This window comes from Magallana gigas, chromosome 10, assembly GCF_963853765.1.
Source record: "Magallana gigas chromosome 10, xbMagGiga1.1, whole genome shotgun sequence".
NCBI classification, from domain to species: Eukaryota; Metazoa; Mollusca; class Bivalvia; order Ostreida; family Ostreidae; genus Magallana; species Magallana gigas.
The window spans coordinates 36,212,540-36,229,494 of record NC_088862.1 but is presented as its reverse complement, the minus strand read 5'-3'; the positions used below and the strand labels follow the sequence as shown (position 1 = coordinate 36,229,494).

Genomic DNA, 16,955 nt, shown 5'->3' with positions numbered 1-16,955 from the left:
CTGGGTCTAGTTATTATCATACGTTCACTAGAGACAATATGTCTTACCTTTTTTACTTTCTTTAATGAAAATAAAAATTTCTGGGGGAAAACATCTTCGCTAGCCAAGGGTTTTTGGTCCACTTTGCTCCCCATAAACCCTTGTCGGATTTCATTACGAAAGCTCGGTGTTGTGGTGGCGCTATTTAGCGAGCATCTTAAGTTGCGCCCCTTGCATATTAACATGTTAATCGAATTAAACAACGGGTTATATACACATCATGGCATTGTTGACTACCAAATATCAGAACATAATTAACAATGTTATTAAATACGAATTGAGTAATAACCGAGGGAAAGCACAGAATGTTTTATTCATAGTGTTTTGTAAGGACATGTAAACGGAGTGAAAAAGAGGCACTGTACTGGAGAACTTGTGTCTCAACTTGTTAAAAGCACCGAATGTTTTACCAAAGATCACACATGTGTTTTCTTTTAAAGTTTATATTTACAAGCACTACGATTGGATCAGCTACTCGCAGCTTCAGCCAATCATAATGAAATCCGCCAAGGGTTTATGGGGAGCAAAATGAATCGAAAAGCCTAGGCTAGCGAATATAGGGGGGGGGGGTTTAAACCCATATTGCCGGATTGCTGAAAACACTGTTCTAATGAATGGATGTGTTGTCTGAAAGTAGAAGAAAATATAATTCTGTCATCTAGATAAATAAAGCAAATTTAAAGATGTAGGTTACCTACACATTCTTCTTGTAGCCGTTTACACGAGGGACATTGGTCAGTCCAAAACTCATCTTATTGAATTTATTGAAGTCTAAGGGCCAAACGGTGAAAGTTGTCCTTTTTTTGTGTGACTCATTAATCTCAATTTGATGCTATCCTCATTTTATATCCAGGACACTGAAAAATGTATTAATAAGTTTTAAAAAAAGAACAACTAATTTTACACGATATCTTAATCTCCTTATTTTATGCAGACTTTTCATATATATTCATATTATAGACTCATTAAAGTATATTTTGAAAAAAGTAATCTAACTAGGACTTCTCAAAATTGTTTGTTCACATACATTGCAAATTGTTTGTTCACATACATTGTAAATTGTTTGTTCACATACATTGCAAATTGTTTGTTCACATACATTGCAAATTGTTTGTTCACATACATTGCAAATTGTTTGTTCACATACATTGCAAACTCTTTGTTCACATACATTGCAAATTGTTTGCTCACATACATTGCAAATTGTTTGTTCACATACATTACAAATTGTTTGTTCACATACATTGTAAATTGTTTGTTCACATACATTGCAAATTGTTTGTTCACATACATTGCAAATTGTTTTGCTAGCAGGGGTCACTATAGTTCATTCCAATAAAAAAGCACTGATTTAAGTTTTAATAAATGTATGAAAAAATACTTCTTTATAAGTTAAACAACAAAGCACTTAATGAGTTAAAATCAATTGCATGAAGATTTTAATTATTCCATAGACCAATTTTAAGTATATATGTTAGGGACTTTTGTTGTAGTCTTTAATATGTTTAAACGAATGCAAACATACATGTTTGATAACATATAAGAACAATAGAGCAGAGATTTGAAACACAGTAAGATATACAAAAATATAAAACACAAAATTAAAGAGATACTTAAGGCTGTTGTTTACTCACGATATTTTAACACAAACGGGTCGCCGTAGTTAATGATGACGTAAATTTATTAAGATCCGAAAGACGAAAAACTATATTTTAGATTTATGTATATAAGTTATTTAATTTAAACTCTTCTTTAATTTAATCTTTGTTGTCTTATTATTTATCAAACAAAGGATTTTAAACTCTTTACGACATATGCCGTATATCAGCGCGCGGTAACATGTAAACAATCGTCTGTCAAAATGTTTTCGACCTGATTCACGGTAATTTACAATCATGCCACGCTGGAAGAAGCAAGGCTTCTCAAAGAAGTCAAATCAATATAAAACAAATTCTCGGCTTCTCGCTAGTCGCTGGACCGACCGTAAGACCACAGATGATCACAATTATTGGGAGAATTCTCCTGATATTCAACAGACCGACGATGCTCAGAATACCGGTATACATAATCACGATGGCCTGATGTATGTGCCAGAACCGGCAGGCAGCGACGTTTCCGTCTCTTTCAATGATTTGGAAAATTCTAGGTATTGCTTCAGATGATAAATTTAGGAGAATAACTCATGCTATCATATATTATATATATAATTTAATGTAGTAAATTTTACCACGTTTACAGTAAATACACATTTTTGAAGTTTGCATTAACAGTTGTAATGCATGATAAAGAGAAAAGCATTATGCATGTAGCATCTTTACATATAAGTCATGTTCTTCATTTATATAAAAATGTAAAACAGTAAAAAAAAAAAATACCACATTTGATTTTAGTTAATTTGCATAATTGTCATTTATAGCTGCAAGTATATGTAGCTCCTGGTCTGAGAATATTCAGATGGATGACCTGGGAACTTCCCACCGGAAAAAAATGTGTATTTATTGCGCACAACAACGTGACTGATGAACCTTATTTATACGCAAATTCTGTGAAAATAATTAGTACTATTGACTTCTTTATGCAATTTACTACAGTACTGATATTTTCTCTTTACTTTGAAGCCTCTGATAATCTTTTAAACACCATCACCAATCCTGTAAATTAAAGTGATGCAGTTTGTTTACATGTAAAAATGGTGACTCTTGATTTAACATACTTGATTTTCTGAGGTCGCTAGCATGTTGCGGAGAAAATCTGAGGCATGTTAAGAAATAAAAGATCTGCATGAAAAATTTAAGGGTACTATTTGTTTTCACAGAATTTGCGTATAAGTAAGGTTAATAAGTCCAAAACTAGTGCACATTATTGTGCACAATAAATACACAATTTTTTCAATGGGTGGCACTCCGGACTGTACCTCTTAGGTCGCCCATCTGAAATTTTTTTATACCAGGAGCTACAGACCTGCAGCTAAATTGTCATTGCCTGTGTTTGTTCAGTATTACCAAACTTTGATTTGTTTATAAAGAATCATTCAACTTTATTTAAAAAACAATTTTTTTTAAGGTATGACTCATCATGGAGAGAGGGAAGAAGGGTTGTTGAGTTAGGTGTGTTAGCAGATGGCCTCTCCGGATGTGAAAAATGTGGCATTCCACTCCATCTTTCGCATTCCATAGGAGTACTGACATGTGGATTAGGTTCTTTTTTAAAAGTCCAATGCAAAAACACCATATGTCAGCACTTAAATACAATACCAACTGGAAAACGTCATGGAAAAATTTGGGATGCAAATACTAAGCTTGCCACAGGTACAATTTCTGGATTGACTGATTGAATACATGAAATGATATTATAAAAGGTTGTGGGTACAATATACTGTGGAATCATTTAAATTCGTGGAGGTCAATTTTCGTGGAATGTTGGCTTTTTGCTTATTCGTGGGGATGTAATTTCGTGGCTTTGTTGCATGGTTTTCAGTTTAAGTAAGAAAAATAACTCGTACAAAACTTGTTTTCGTGGAGGACGTAAATTCGTGGAGAGGGATACCCACAAAAACCACGAAAATTGAGCCACCACAAAATATAATATACAGTAATATTTTTAAACAACTTCTTGTCATTAATATTTTCTTAAGTCATGAAATACACATGAATCTTATTTTTCAGGAATGATGCATTCAGGCATAGGGCCTTCTCAGGTGAATGCTCTTTTATCATCTCTGAATATACCTACAGTTAGTACCCGAACATTGCAAAACAGGCAAAATGAACTGGGAACAGTCATGGAGAAAGTTGCAGAGGACACTAAAAGAAGCAGCCTTCATGAGGAAATTCAGGCAACTTTAGAGTATGTATACATGCAGATAAAATACTGGTACAATATATATCCTTGAAAAAAATTGGTTTTATTTTTGTATAATGCTTCATTGTCTTTGTTGAAAAACTGCATAATAATACATATACATGCACATGCAATTATTTCATGAAGGTTCTATCAGAGCTGAAATTCATAGTGTTTAAAAATAAATCCCATTTTATTTTACTTAAATTATGACTTGTTTGGGGAATTTTCAGGAGTGAGGGTACAGATGAATTGACAGTCAGTGTCGATGATGGTTGGCAAAAGCGGGGCAGTGGGCGATCTTTTGACAGTCTCTCTGGTATGATTTTTTTAAGAATGAAGTTTTACTTGGTTTATTTAATTAAAATCATTATTAAGGGTTAAAGGTAAGTTATGATTATTGTATTATAAGAAGAGAAACATATAATAATACTATATGTTTGTGCGACATATTACATGTACTGTGAAATTCTTATTTCCTGGGGCTAAGTCTCATAGATCATAAAGATTATAAAGGTTTGATGGGATATGTAATTTCACAGAATTGCTTGTTTGTACATTGAATGAAGTCGGTATATTCCATAATTCAGAAATTCATGAAAATTAAGTCACATGCTGCAAATATATAATCCTCAGTGGTCTTCATGCCAGTACAAGTATTTCCTGAGTATTTCATGACAGTGATATTAATGAACTTTATTCTCATAACTGAAATTAAATAGTAGAGAAAATACATATTTACATTATATACAAACTACAATTTAATGGATGAATATCATTGGTAGTACATGTACCATAGGCATGATGAAGGGATAACAGATAATTAATTCAAGTAAACCATATGAGTTAATTAGCTCTTTCAAATTTACATGTACCGGTAGTATCTAATTAGATAGTTTACAAATAATGATAATATTTAATTAGTTATCCAATTTTATTATAATTCTTGAATTTCATCTGCATGACTTTACGAAATAAAAGGTAAGTTTGTTGGGTTTTTTTTTATTTTCAGGCCATTGCTCGATGATTGGATCGCATACAGGGAAAATCATTGATTATGAGGTACGCTCAAAATCTTGCAGGATTTGTGAAAATGCTACAAAAGCTGGTAGAGTCCCGAAAGATCATGACTGCCGAAAATACTGGGAAGGTAGGGTCTTCTTTCTGCTATGAATATAATAATGAGAGAGAGAGAGAGGAGAGAGAGAGGAGAGAGAGAGTGAGAGAGAGAGAGAGCGAGAGAGAGAGAGAGAGAGAGATATATCAATGCATAATAATGCATGTATATATTTTTTTTATACGTAAGCTATTAATATCTATTATTATCGTAATTATAGGCAGCTCTAAAGCAATGGAAAGAAATATGGTTGTCGATATGGTTACCAAGATTTTGGACAAAGGGGTCAACATTACCAAAGTTGTGGCAGATGAGGACACAACTACATTTTCCCATCTAAGAACCATTCATAACAACATTACGAAAATAAGTGACAGGAATCATATTAGGAAAACATTTTCTTCAAATCTGTATGGTTTGCAACCAAAACACAAATCTTTGAGTACCAAAGTAATCCGGTACTTGGTGAAATGCTTTAATTACATGTTGGCTCAAAACAGAGGAAATCCAGATGGCATACAAAAGGGCTTGGATGCACTTGGCAAGCATCCGTTTGGTGATCATACCTCATGCAGTGACTCTTGGTGTTCCCATGTAAACAATCCAAAACAAAAATACACTGCCTTGCCTTATGGGAAACCCATGCGGGACAGTCATCTCCAAGAATCTCTGCAAACAGTTTGCTCTACATTTCTTAAGTACAGTATTAAACTTTCAAATTTAGGAAGCACACAGGCCAACGAGTCATTCAATAAAACTGTCTCCATGAAAGCCCCAAAGAACCATCATTTTAGCAGTTCTGCAAGTCTCAATTACAGAGTTGCCGCAAGCGTTGCAGAGAAAAACACAGGACAAACCTATGTAGTAGAGGTAATTAAGCTAGATATATATGCTGTAAAGCTCAGTTAAGTTTTAAGGACACCTGGACTGACACAGTATTTCAGATTATTTTTGCAATTGCCTAATCTTAACTATGTTCAATACTATACTTAACCATTATTAAGAACTCTATAATGCGAAATACATTCCGTAATGTTTACAGTTAGGAACTTCATAACCCATTTATGCAAATTTTGTATATTGCAAATTGAGAAAGAAATCATTACTATATATATATATATATATATATATATATATATATATATATATATATATATATATATATATATATATATATATATAATGAGTTTGTTCGTAATACTATATCATATTTTAAACAGGTGAACAGAAGAGTGGGTCTTTCCCCAGGAAAGCACACAGAAAAGTTTTGCTATCTTCGAGACTCACAGTCACGGAAAAGACAAGCTATTGCACGAACAAAAAAAGCAAAGAGGAGAAGAATAGAACTGAAAGCCGATAAGTGAGTCTCTGAAATAAAATCTTTCTCTTTTTTTTTCTAAGGTTTTATGCATTGATTATGATATTGCATATGTGTGTATGGAAGTACCGGTACTATAACTCTCCATACCAATTCAAGATGAGGATTAATTCATTAATTATACCAGACAGTTGTTACAAACAACTAGCTGATCTAAAAATAAGTCAGTTATAATGTAAGGTACTTATTTGATATATATACAGTAATGTTGACAATAAAAAAAAAATGTGTGCATATCTGATGCATGCAAGCTTAATGAATTGTTCACTGCTTATTGGTCATTAATGTGAAAATGTTTAAATTAGTTTGACTTAGTCAGTTAGTGATATTGTTGCCTTTGTAGATGCCAGACCACATAATGTAAAGAAATAAGAGAGGGTCCGACTTATATGTCTGGAGTTGGAATTGGTGATCCAAACAGTGCGGTTAAAGAAATACCACGACCATCATCTGTACCACAACTTCAGAGTTTGTCATCAATCAAAGACCATAGTCTTGTCTTTTTTGACCTGGAAACGACAGGACTTGGTATTGATGCATATGAATTTTTAATTATCCAAAATATTAATCTGGTTGATTTAATTCAAAGGATTGTTTTTATAAGTTGACTCATGTGACATAAATGCTTATGTTGATGCTTTTAATTCATTTTAGCAAGAACATCACACATTCTGCAGGTGGCTGCCGTCTGTGGGGATGAGTCATTTTTCACCTATGTCATGCCAAAGGAGCAAATTACCCCTTCTGCATCAGAAGTTACAGGCCTAAAGCTTAATAATGGAGCCCTCTGTCACAATGAGAGGAAAGTGAATGCTATTTCAATATCAAGTACACTTGAATCCTTTTTAAGCTTTATTGAAAAGCAAGCCTGTGTTATTTTAGTTGGCCATAATATCAAAAGTTTTGATGTCCATGTTCTATTTCATGCTTTAGATTCTTGCTCTTTGTTAGATCGGATGGCACATTGCGTGCAAGGGTTTTTGGATACCAAATATTTATTCAAACTTGTCCATCCTAACTTGTGCTCATATAGGCAACAACATTTATCAGATGTGTTGCTTCAATGTACCTACAATGCACATGATGCTGTAGAAGACGTTTTGATGTTAAAAAGGTTATTTGACACTGTTCAATTTTGTGATGATTAACATTCATGTACTACATGTACCTTTCAGTATGCATTGAGTGCTTATTGTTACCAAAAAGTTGTGAACAGAAATATCCCGTCTTTGCAATGTCTGGTAGATAAAAATGTACTTAGTGCTGGAATGGCTAAGAAAGTTGCAGGCAGTGGTTTAGATTTTGAATGTCTCAGACTAGCACACTCAAGAAGTGCTGATGGTATTCATGCTCTATTTACTGAACAGTGTGGCAACAGCTCAGTTAGAGTAACTAAGTGTAAAAAAATTATTGATTCTGTCACAAAATTTTTCATGTCTTTGAATGAAAGCTGAATTAGATATTCTGTCTGATCATGATATCAATTTTTGAACTGCAAAACATAATGAAATTCAATGGGGTTTTTTTTATTGGACGTATTCTTATATTCACATATGTTATACGCAGTACAGTTAAGGCGGTCAATAAAAATATGGGCAAATTTTTGTGATGAAAACACGTATACTTTAGTTAAACTGGCATGTCCTTTTTAAAATCAATAAGAGTCACTCAAATGCAATATATTTCTAAAATATATATATAACAGTACAATATTTTATGTTCATAGTGGTAACGTGATATGGCAGTCGCATGGTACAAGCAGATGTATTTGTGGTTTTGAGGTCATTTAAAAAATTCAATATTGCAAGGGCATAATCATGTCAAAATTCACAACTGAATTATGAAATAACTTGATGTTATATGGTAGATTTTGAAAAACGGTGCGAACTTTTTAAGATAAGAATATTTGTTAGTAGAAACCGTAATTTGTAATGCATACGTTGAATAATTTTGAAGGTCACAGGGTTAATTTCATTAAAAAATAATTAATTTGTAAGATTTTACAAGGATCGTAGAAGTTTTTAAGTTACATAGCATATTTCAAATTCACATGTAAAAGTTTGTCGGGATCAGGTAAGTGTATGCCCTTGCAATTAAGTGATTTATTTAGGTACTCAGATTTTAGATATACGATATTTTATACAAAACCGAGGTGGCTTCTTTATATGATGCATACTTTTAACAAAATGAAAATAAGACTATATATATATATATATAGGTAGCATTCTACTTATAATAATTTAAAACAAAATATTCATTTATACTTTTCCGTTAATGTATGACATTTATTTTTCTTCGCTATGAAACTGTTCAATGATTTAACTTAATGCGTCATTTTGAAGCATATGACGTCATATTTTGTAGTACAGCGAGAACGACATCTCGCTTATTTTTCAGTGTGTACGATATAACGGACATCAAAATTGTAAGTAATAGCATTTATTGTTTTTAATTAAAAGATTAGCATAAGTTAATTTTACTAATAAATAGATTAATAAGTACTTTCGAGGTTTGTAATATACTGTGATGTCATAATGCACATTTCCCGTACTTTTTGTCTGAACGGAGTTTATTGACAGCCTTAACTGTGCTGCGTATATCATTCATTATAAAAATGAATTTTGTTCACATGCATAGAACATACAAAATTTGTGAATTGTTCATTAGAAGCTATATGTCAGTATTGATTTTGTATATAATAATCAGTAATATATTCTTTTGATTTGTGATAAAATTCTATTACATAATATTTTAACATTTATATATTTTTTACAAGAATGTGTCAGGTAAATTATAATTGATATGATTTTTTTTTGTAATAGTATTTCTTATTATTCAAATAAAAAAAACATGTTGGATAAAATAGAGAAATGCAGAGGGAATTCGAAATTTTGAATGTAAGAATTTTGATTTTTAAAATAGTTAATCCATTATTTTTGGCTTAAAAATTATCAAACTAGATGTCACAAAGAAAATCTAACAGATTTTTCTTATTGTCTTTTGTTCAACTGTTTAAGAGAATGGAATGAAAATACATATGAATTCGGGAAAAAACAGAGGAAAATCGGAATTATTTAAAGAAACTAGAGCCGAGCTCGTTGCAAAGCAACGAGTAGGTCTTCCGTCGCAACTTCGTGTCGCGAAAGGATTGTCCATCAGTCTCATTAAAATACCTCCTTCTCCTGACACTTGTCAGAGCCTGACAGACCCTGTATTGATAAAAAGTCATCTTTACATGACAATTTCTTCTTACGAATTAGAGCTTTAGAAAATTGATTGGAACTCTTCAAATGGAGACAAAAAAAATTAATTCATACCTGTTTTCTATGTAACCTCTAGATTGAGTATTGCACTACTCATTAAACAGATAAAGGCATATCTTTGCTAAGTAGGTGTTTATTTATTTTGTATGCAAATGTGGAGGTCAAGTGGGTATAGTATGTTATTGATACAGGTCTATCAGAACCTGGCGAGTGTAAGGAGAAGGGAAATGGTTTTTAATTATACTGGATTATCAATATGATAATAGTAAGTTCAAGAAATCGAAAACGAGACTCAATTTCAAAGTATTATTTTCATACCAGGCAAGTTCTTCGTTTAACTTACTTCAAGTTTAGGATAACTTTAAAAAGTACATCATTTATGTACATGTATATAATTAATTTAATTATAATAAAAGTGTGGATGTGGCGGTGGGGGAAATGACCCAAAAATCAATTTTCTAAGCGTTAACTTAAGGGAAATTTTGGTTGAGAGAAAGGGGGCATTGCTCCCACTGGACCATCTAAAAGGTACTGTTAGCAAGCTCACAAATGATATCCCCGCTAAGAAAGAAGTCATTACTCACGTATTTCTCTATTAGAGAATAATGGATGGTTCGTTTTCTTTAATAAGTGAGTCAGACAAGGCAGGGTATATTTACAGGTCACAAGTAATCTTTATGACAAACTCTAGCTTTTACTCATTTCCATTAATACAAGATATGACACATGTTTAATATGACTTTGAACTTGCGCAACTGACCCTGGGTCAAGTTCATGACACATCATCGGTCATCAGGAATCTTTACATGAAATAGACACTCCCAATGTTTCTCCTTAAATGACTTAGGAACAAATCATTACACACCCTCAGGTCATAAGCAATCTTTGTGTGAAGTAAGAAATTCCAAAGTGGACCGGAAACAAATTTTGCACTTTTCCTGCCAGTGACCTTTACTTTGTCCAAATGACCTTGGGTTTAGGTCATGAAGCTTCGTCAGTTAATGAGTATTATTTGTATGAAGTAAGAACACTTCCAATGTTTCTCCATCAGAAAGATATAGACCGGACACGACGTACGGACGGACAAGGTGATTTTTATTTAACCCCCCCCCCTCAATTTTTTTTCGTGGGGTTTAAAAATCTTTTTCGCCCGTTTTGTGCGGCACAAAAAAGACCTATATTTTTCAATTATTTCTATCATATCACATATAAATATACATGTAAATGTATGATTTGTATGCACATTTGAGTTCTTCTCATCATCGTCGGAAAGGATAAGAAACCCTTGGGGTCCAATAATGTCTTTTCATGGGCATTTGTCAATTTGCATCACTAAATGATTTCCAAGCGGTAATAAGCTATCAAAGCTATTGAGATGTTACATGTAGATATTGAATTTCTATAGATTTTAATTTAAGGTTAGGAAAAACAACACTTTTTTATACAGTAAAAAAAAATTCTAAAATAGCTTTATGTACGCGTACACATAAATAAGAAGATGTAGCGAAAGCTATAAAGACTTTATTTCTTCTGTTCTAGACTTTTTCAGAGTTAACAAGCTACAAGTTAACAATCTCCCATTTTGACAAGCTAGATTAAAAATAAAATATTCAGCTGAGTTTTAATCTGCATTACAACCTCATATTACACAACTTCAATGATTAATTTTTATCAATGTGCATATAACAATAAGTAAAATCCCCAAGAACAAATATCTATCGCAATTAAATGCATACATTTTTGGGAGGCAGAAAAGTCGCTATATTATAGTCTGCAAGTCAATTGAACTACTACAATTATTTCAAAGAAATAAGAAACTGTCGACACTTGCAGTACTCTGATGATTTAATGACGATCGACCGACTTTATTGCTTAATGTAGTCGTATATCATTACTTCTAATATTGAGAACAAATTTTATTTAATATTTGACTTAAAACTGTTAACTTATAAAACCAGAGACATAAATAACTTATTAAGTTATTTAAGTCTCTGATAATATATATTTTATTCTTTACCCTCTTTAATTTTTTAGCCACATTCTCAGATTACGATATCGCACCTTTAATGTGAGGTTGATTGACATCGAATATTTAAACACTTATTGTTTAACAATTGACCGCTGCATTGAAAGCATCCTTCCAAATGTTACTCAATTATTTATCAATTGCTGATCTGCAGCCCAGGGGCAATATTCTAGGCTATGTGCGCTGACGCGACACGAGATTTTCGGTCGCACGTGGAGCGGATTCATTTGACTTAGCATAGACTGACCGAATAAACACACGGGTGGGAAGGTGACATACATTGAGGAGAAAAATGTACACATGTTAAGCAGTCGCCAAAAATGGGTCTTCGCCACATTTTGAAAAAAAAATCCCTTGCACTGTGATCATGAAACCGATAAAATCTAAACAAATCTTGTTTAAAAACTCATGTGAACATTCTAAAAATAATCACTAAATCCCTCAATTCTATCGTGTCAGCCTCTACCGCCAATCGCAACTTCTCGGGCCTTTCTGGCAAGCTCGGAAAAACACTTCGAATGTATTACCTAGGCGTCCATGACGACCCCCCTTTTTTTAAAACTTGATATAATTACAACACATTTTATGATCTGTTGAGATGTGAGCTATATTTCATTAAAGGTATCAATATACACTAAAATATAACACAGAAACGACATACAAAACTTCTTGCCGATACTTATTTTAATGGGAAGCGACTCCATTTTGTATAATATTCTAACATCCGGTGATGTTAATACATTCGAGGTGTTTTTCCAAACTTGCCAGAAAGGCCAGAGAAGTTGCAATTGCCTCTACCGCATGTGTTAATTTGATATTTGATTTTTTTTATCCTGCCTTGAACGCTTGGAGACTGTTTCATTTTCTTAATTCGGCTAAATAATGCTTCCAATTTTGAGCGCGCTCTCTCTCTCTCCTTCTCTCTCATTTTATGTGCAACCTTATGAAGACGTCAACTACTTTCTACGATATCTATAAAACCTCTCAGCAGTATCTAGCGGAAATATTCGTGGGTAAATAAAAAAAATCTTAAATTGAAACACAAGTCAATCTTACATGTACCGGTCAAAATCTCGAATAAACAAATAGTTGGAATCGTACAAAATATCAGTAAACATGCACGTGTGATCAAGTACATGCAGAAGAACACGAGCTACCGCGGATCACTTGTCCACTCGCGCGGGATCTCCTTGGCTATGTTGTAGGGGTGATCATTTGAAGGTTTAATCTTTGTGGTTTTTCGTTGTTTATCTATAACATTATTAGTACATGTATAGTTTTTAGAACATTTTAGAATTACAAATTCACTATTGATTTATGTCTGATGATGTTTCTGATTTGGAACAATATCGCTTTTATCAATTTTTAGAGGGGCTTCTCAATTCACATTCTAATGTTTCATTCAATAAATTGAAGGTGAACAAAAAGAACATAAAATTGAAACAGTTCTTGTATATATATCTTGTTATTAGATAACCGCTGACCTCTAGGTAGTGCAGCCGTGACCGATTTCCTCGGCCGCGGATGAGGGATCGGATAACTTACGTAAAGTTAAAACACACATAAAAAGCTCAGAACCCAGGAAGATTTACAATGTTTGCAGTATGATGAATAAACTCTAATTAATATAAGTTTTTTCCCCCTTTAATCCCACAGTTGATCTATCTGTCTGATACTGCTTCAGTTCGAGTTTATGATTAAACAGAACGATTTCTTATTCTATCGTTTAATTCAAATTAAGAAGAGTAAGCTTTAATGTCATTGTGTACGATTCTTGGGTTTGCTGCTAAGTAAAATCACATATGACAGACGCGATTCTTGTGTATTAGATAACCGCTGACCGCTAGGTAGTCCAGCCGCGACCTTGGCGATCGAATTTCTCGGCCGCGGGCGAGATGGGTTATGTAATGACGCACACAACTAAGAATTTAGGTCGATTTGAAATGCTTGCAGTAAAATGACTCAAATCCATTTCATGGAAGTTATTTTTTTTTTAAAATCTAGTTTATGTATCTCACTAGATAAGAAAAAGAACGTTTATATTTTCTCGTTTTTGTTTTTCTTAACGGTTGTCCACTATAGGACCTAAACAGAGGTTACTCCAAAAAAAAAGGCTGTAAGAAAAACATGTACACGTATACTTTTTAGACACTTTTTCAAATGAATCAAAGCATCCCGTATATGCTGGAACACTTTCAGCTGTTAATATATGTACGTTATTCGCACGAAGACGATTCGCTTACTTGCCAAATGAATACAGGTACATGTTAACAAGACAAGCTTTTTACACTCATAATACGCATTACCGGTACAAAATAGTTTTGTAACGACATTGATAACACAATAATGAACAACTTTTCTATCGACAGCTATAGCGAAATATTAACCATTTTTGAGTTATAAACCGAAGACTTTTAAGTGCTCTAGACCCCTAATTTAAGGAGCCAGCCCTTTGTCAATGGTGTCAAGTGAAAGCCCTTGACATTTTGCACATATTTTGTTCTATATGTGTTTAGAGAAAATTTTAAACTAAAGAGCTACATAACAAAAACACAACAAAAAATCAGCATTTTTTGAAACACAAATTCAAATTAATTTTTTGAAGCTTTAAAGGAGGAAAATTGTAAAAACAAAACTCGGAGGACAACGTTCAAACTCTCTATTTTGAAGATTTGTGACTTTGTAACACAGGCTGTGAGTGGTTTCAGAGCCTTTGCGTGCACAAAAATGCCTATATTTTGGGGAAAAAGGGGAATAACTCGGTACCGGAAGTGTCGATATCAACGATTTTCCATAGATATTGAGAAATAGTAACTACCAATAAGCTCTGCAAATTTGAACTTTATAGGACAACAAACAAGCAAGATATTTGAGTTTTAAAAAACGTCTAGAAGAAAAAAAAGAATAACTAGAGCCGAGCTCGTTGCAAAGCAACGAGTAGGTCTTCCGTCGCAACTTCGTGTCGCGAAAGGATTGTCCATCAGTCTCATTAAAATACCTCCTTCTCCTGACACTTGTCAGAGCCTGACAGACCCTGTATTGATAAAAGGTCATCTTTACATGACAATTTCTTCTTACGAATTAGAGCTTCAGAAAATTGATTGGAACTCTTCAAATGGAGACAAAAAAAATTAATTCATACCTGTTTTCTATGTAACCTCTAGATTGAGTATTGCACTACTCATTAAACAGATAAAGGCATATCTTTGCTAAGTAGGTGTTTATTTAATTTGTATGCAAATGTGGAGGTCAAGTGGGTATAGTCTGTTATTGATACAGGTCTATCAGAACCTGGCGAGTGTAAGGAGAAGGGAAATGGTTTTTAATTATACTGGATTATCAATATGATAATAGTAAGTTCAAGAAATCGAAAACGAGACTCAATTTCAAAGTATTATTTTCATACCAGGCAAGTTCTTCGTTTAACTTACTTCAAGTTTAGGATAACTTTAAAAAGTACATCATTTATGTACATGTATATAATTAATTTAATTATAATAAAAGTGTGGATGTGGCGGTGGGGGAAATGACCCAAAAATCAATTTTCTAAGCGTTAACTTAAGGGAAATTTTGGTTGAGAGAAAGGGGGCATTGCTCCCACTGGACCATCTAAAAGGTACTGTTAGCAAGCTCACACATGATATCCCCGCTAAGAAAGAAGTCATTACTCACGTATTTCTCTATTAGAGAATAATGGATGGTTCGTTTTCTTTAATAAGTGAGTCAGACAAGGCAGGGTATATTTACAGGTCACAAGTAATCTTTATGACAAACTCTAGCTTTTACTCATTTCCATTAATACAAGATATGACACATGTTTAATATGACTTTGAACTTGCGCAACTGACCCTGGGTCAAGTTCATGACACATCATCGGTCATCAGGAATCTTTACATGAAATAGAAACTCCCAATGTTTCTCCTTAAATGACTTAGGAACAAATCATTACACACCCTCAGGTCATAAGCAATCTTTGTGTGAAGTAAGAAATTCCAAAGTGGACCGGAAAAAAATTTTGCACTTTTCCTGCCAGTGACCTTTACTTTGTCCAAATGACCTTGGGTTTAGGTCATGAAGCTTCGTCAGTTAATGAGTATTATTTGTATGAAGTAAGAACACCTCCAATGTTTCTCCATCAGAAAGATATAGACCGGACACGACGTACGGACGGACAAGGTGATTTTTATTTAACCCCCCCCCCCTCAATTTTTTTTTCGTGGGGTTTAAAAATCTTTTTCGCCCGTTTTGTGCGGCACAAAAAAGACCTACATTTTTCAATTATTTCTATCATATCACATATAAATATACATGTAAATGTATGATTTGTATGCACATTTGAGTTCTTCTCATCATCGTCGGAAAGGATAAGAAACCCTTGGGGTCCAATAATGTCTTTTCATGGGCATTTGTCAATTTGCATCACTAAATGATTTCCAAGCGGTAATAAGCTATCAAAGCTATTGAGATGTTACATGTAGATATTGAATTTCTATAGATTTAAATTTAAGGTTGGAAAAACAACACTTTTTTATACAGTAAAAAAAAATCTAAAATAGCTTTATGTACGCGTACACATAAATAAGAAGATGTAGCGAAAGCTATAAAGACTTTATTTCTTCTGTTCTAGACTTTTTCAGAGTTAACAAGCTACAAGTTAACAATCTCCCATTTTGACAAGCTAGATTAAAAATAAAATATTCAGCTGAGTTTTAATCTGCATTACAACCTCATATTACACAACTTCAATGATTTTTTTTATCAATGTGCATATAACAATAAGTAAAATCCCCAAGAACAAATATCTATCGCAATTAAATGCATACATTTTTGGGAGGCAGAAAAGTCGCTATATTATAGTCTGCAAGTCAATTGAACTACTACAATTATTTCAAAGAAATAAGAAACTGTCGACACTTGCAGTACTCTGATGATTTAATGACGATCGACCGACTTTATTGCTTAATGTAGTCGTATATCATTACTTCTAATCCTGAGAACAAATTTTATTTAATATTTGACTTAAAACTGTTAACTTATAAAACCAGAGACATAAATAACTTATTAAGTTATTAAAGTCTCTGATAATATATATTTTATTCTGTTCATAACTATAGAAGTTTAGCGTGTTCAACAGGTTAATTTTTTAGCCACATTCTCAGATTACGATATCGCACCTTTAATGTGAGGTTGATTGACATCGAATATTTAAACACTTATTGTTTAACAATTGACCGCTGCATTGAAAGCATCCTTCCAAATGTTACTCAATTATTTATCAATTGCTGATCTGCA

General features: G+C 33.2%; 1 protein-coding gene and 1 long non-coding RNA gene across 3 annotated transcripts in view; both read left to right on the top strand.

The window, feature by feature from the left end:
- LOC105330472 (uncharacterized) overlaps window positions 1–16,955 on the top strand; it is a 320,443-nt gene that overhangs the window by 223,961 nt on the left and 79,527 nt on the right. The gene's annotated exons all lie outside the window — the stretch shown is intronic.
- Window positions 1,798–5,052, top strand: LOC105321952 (uncharacterized). The gene is made up of 5 exons (XR_010710178.1): window positions 1,798–2,185; window positions 3,103–3,347; window positions 3,705–3,885; window positions 4,113–4,198; window positions 4,892–5,052. It is a non-coding gene; the product is annotated as an uncharacterized lncRNA (long non-coding RNA).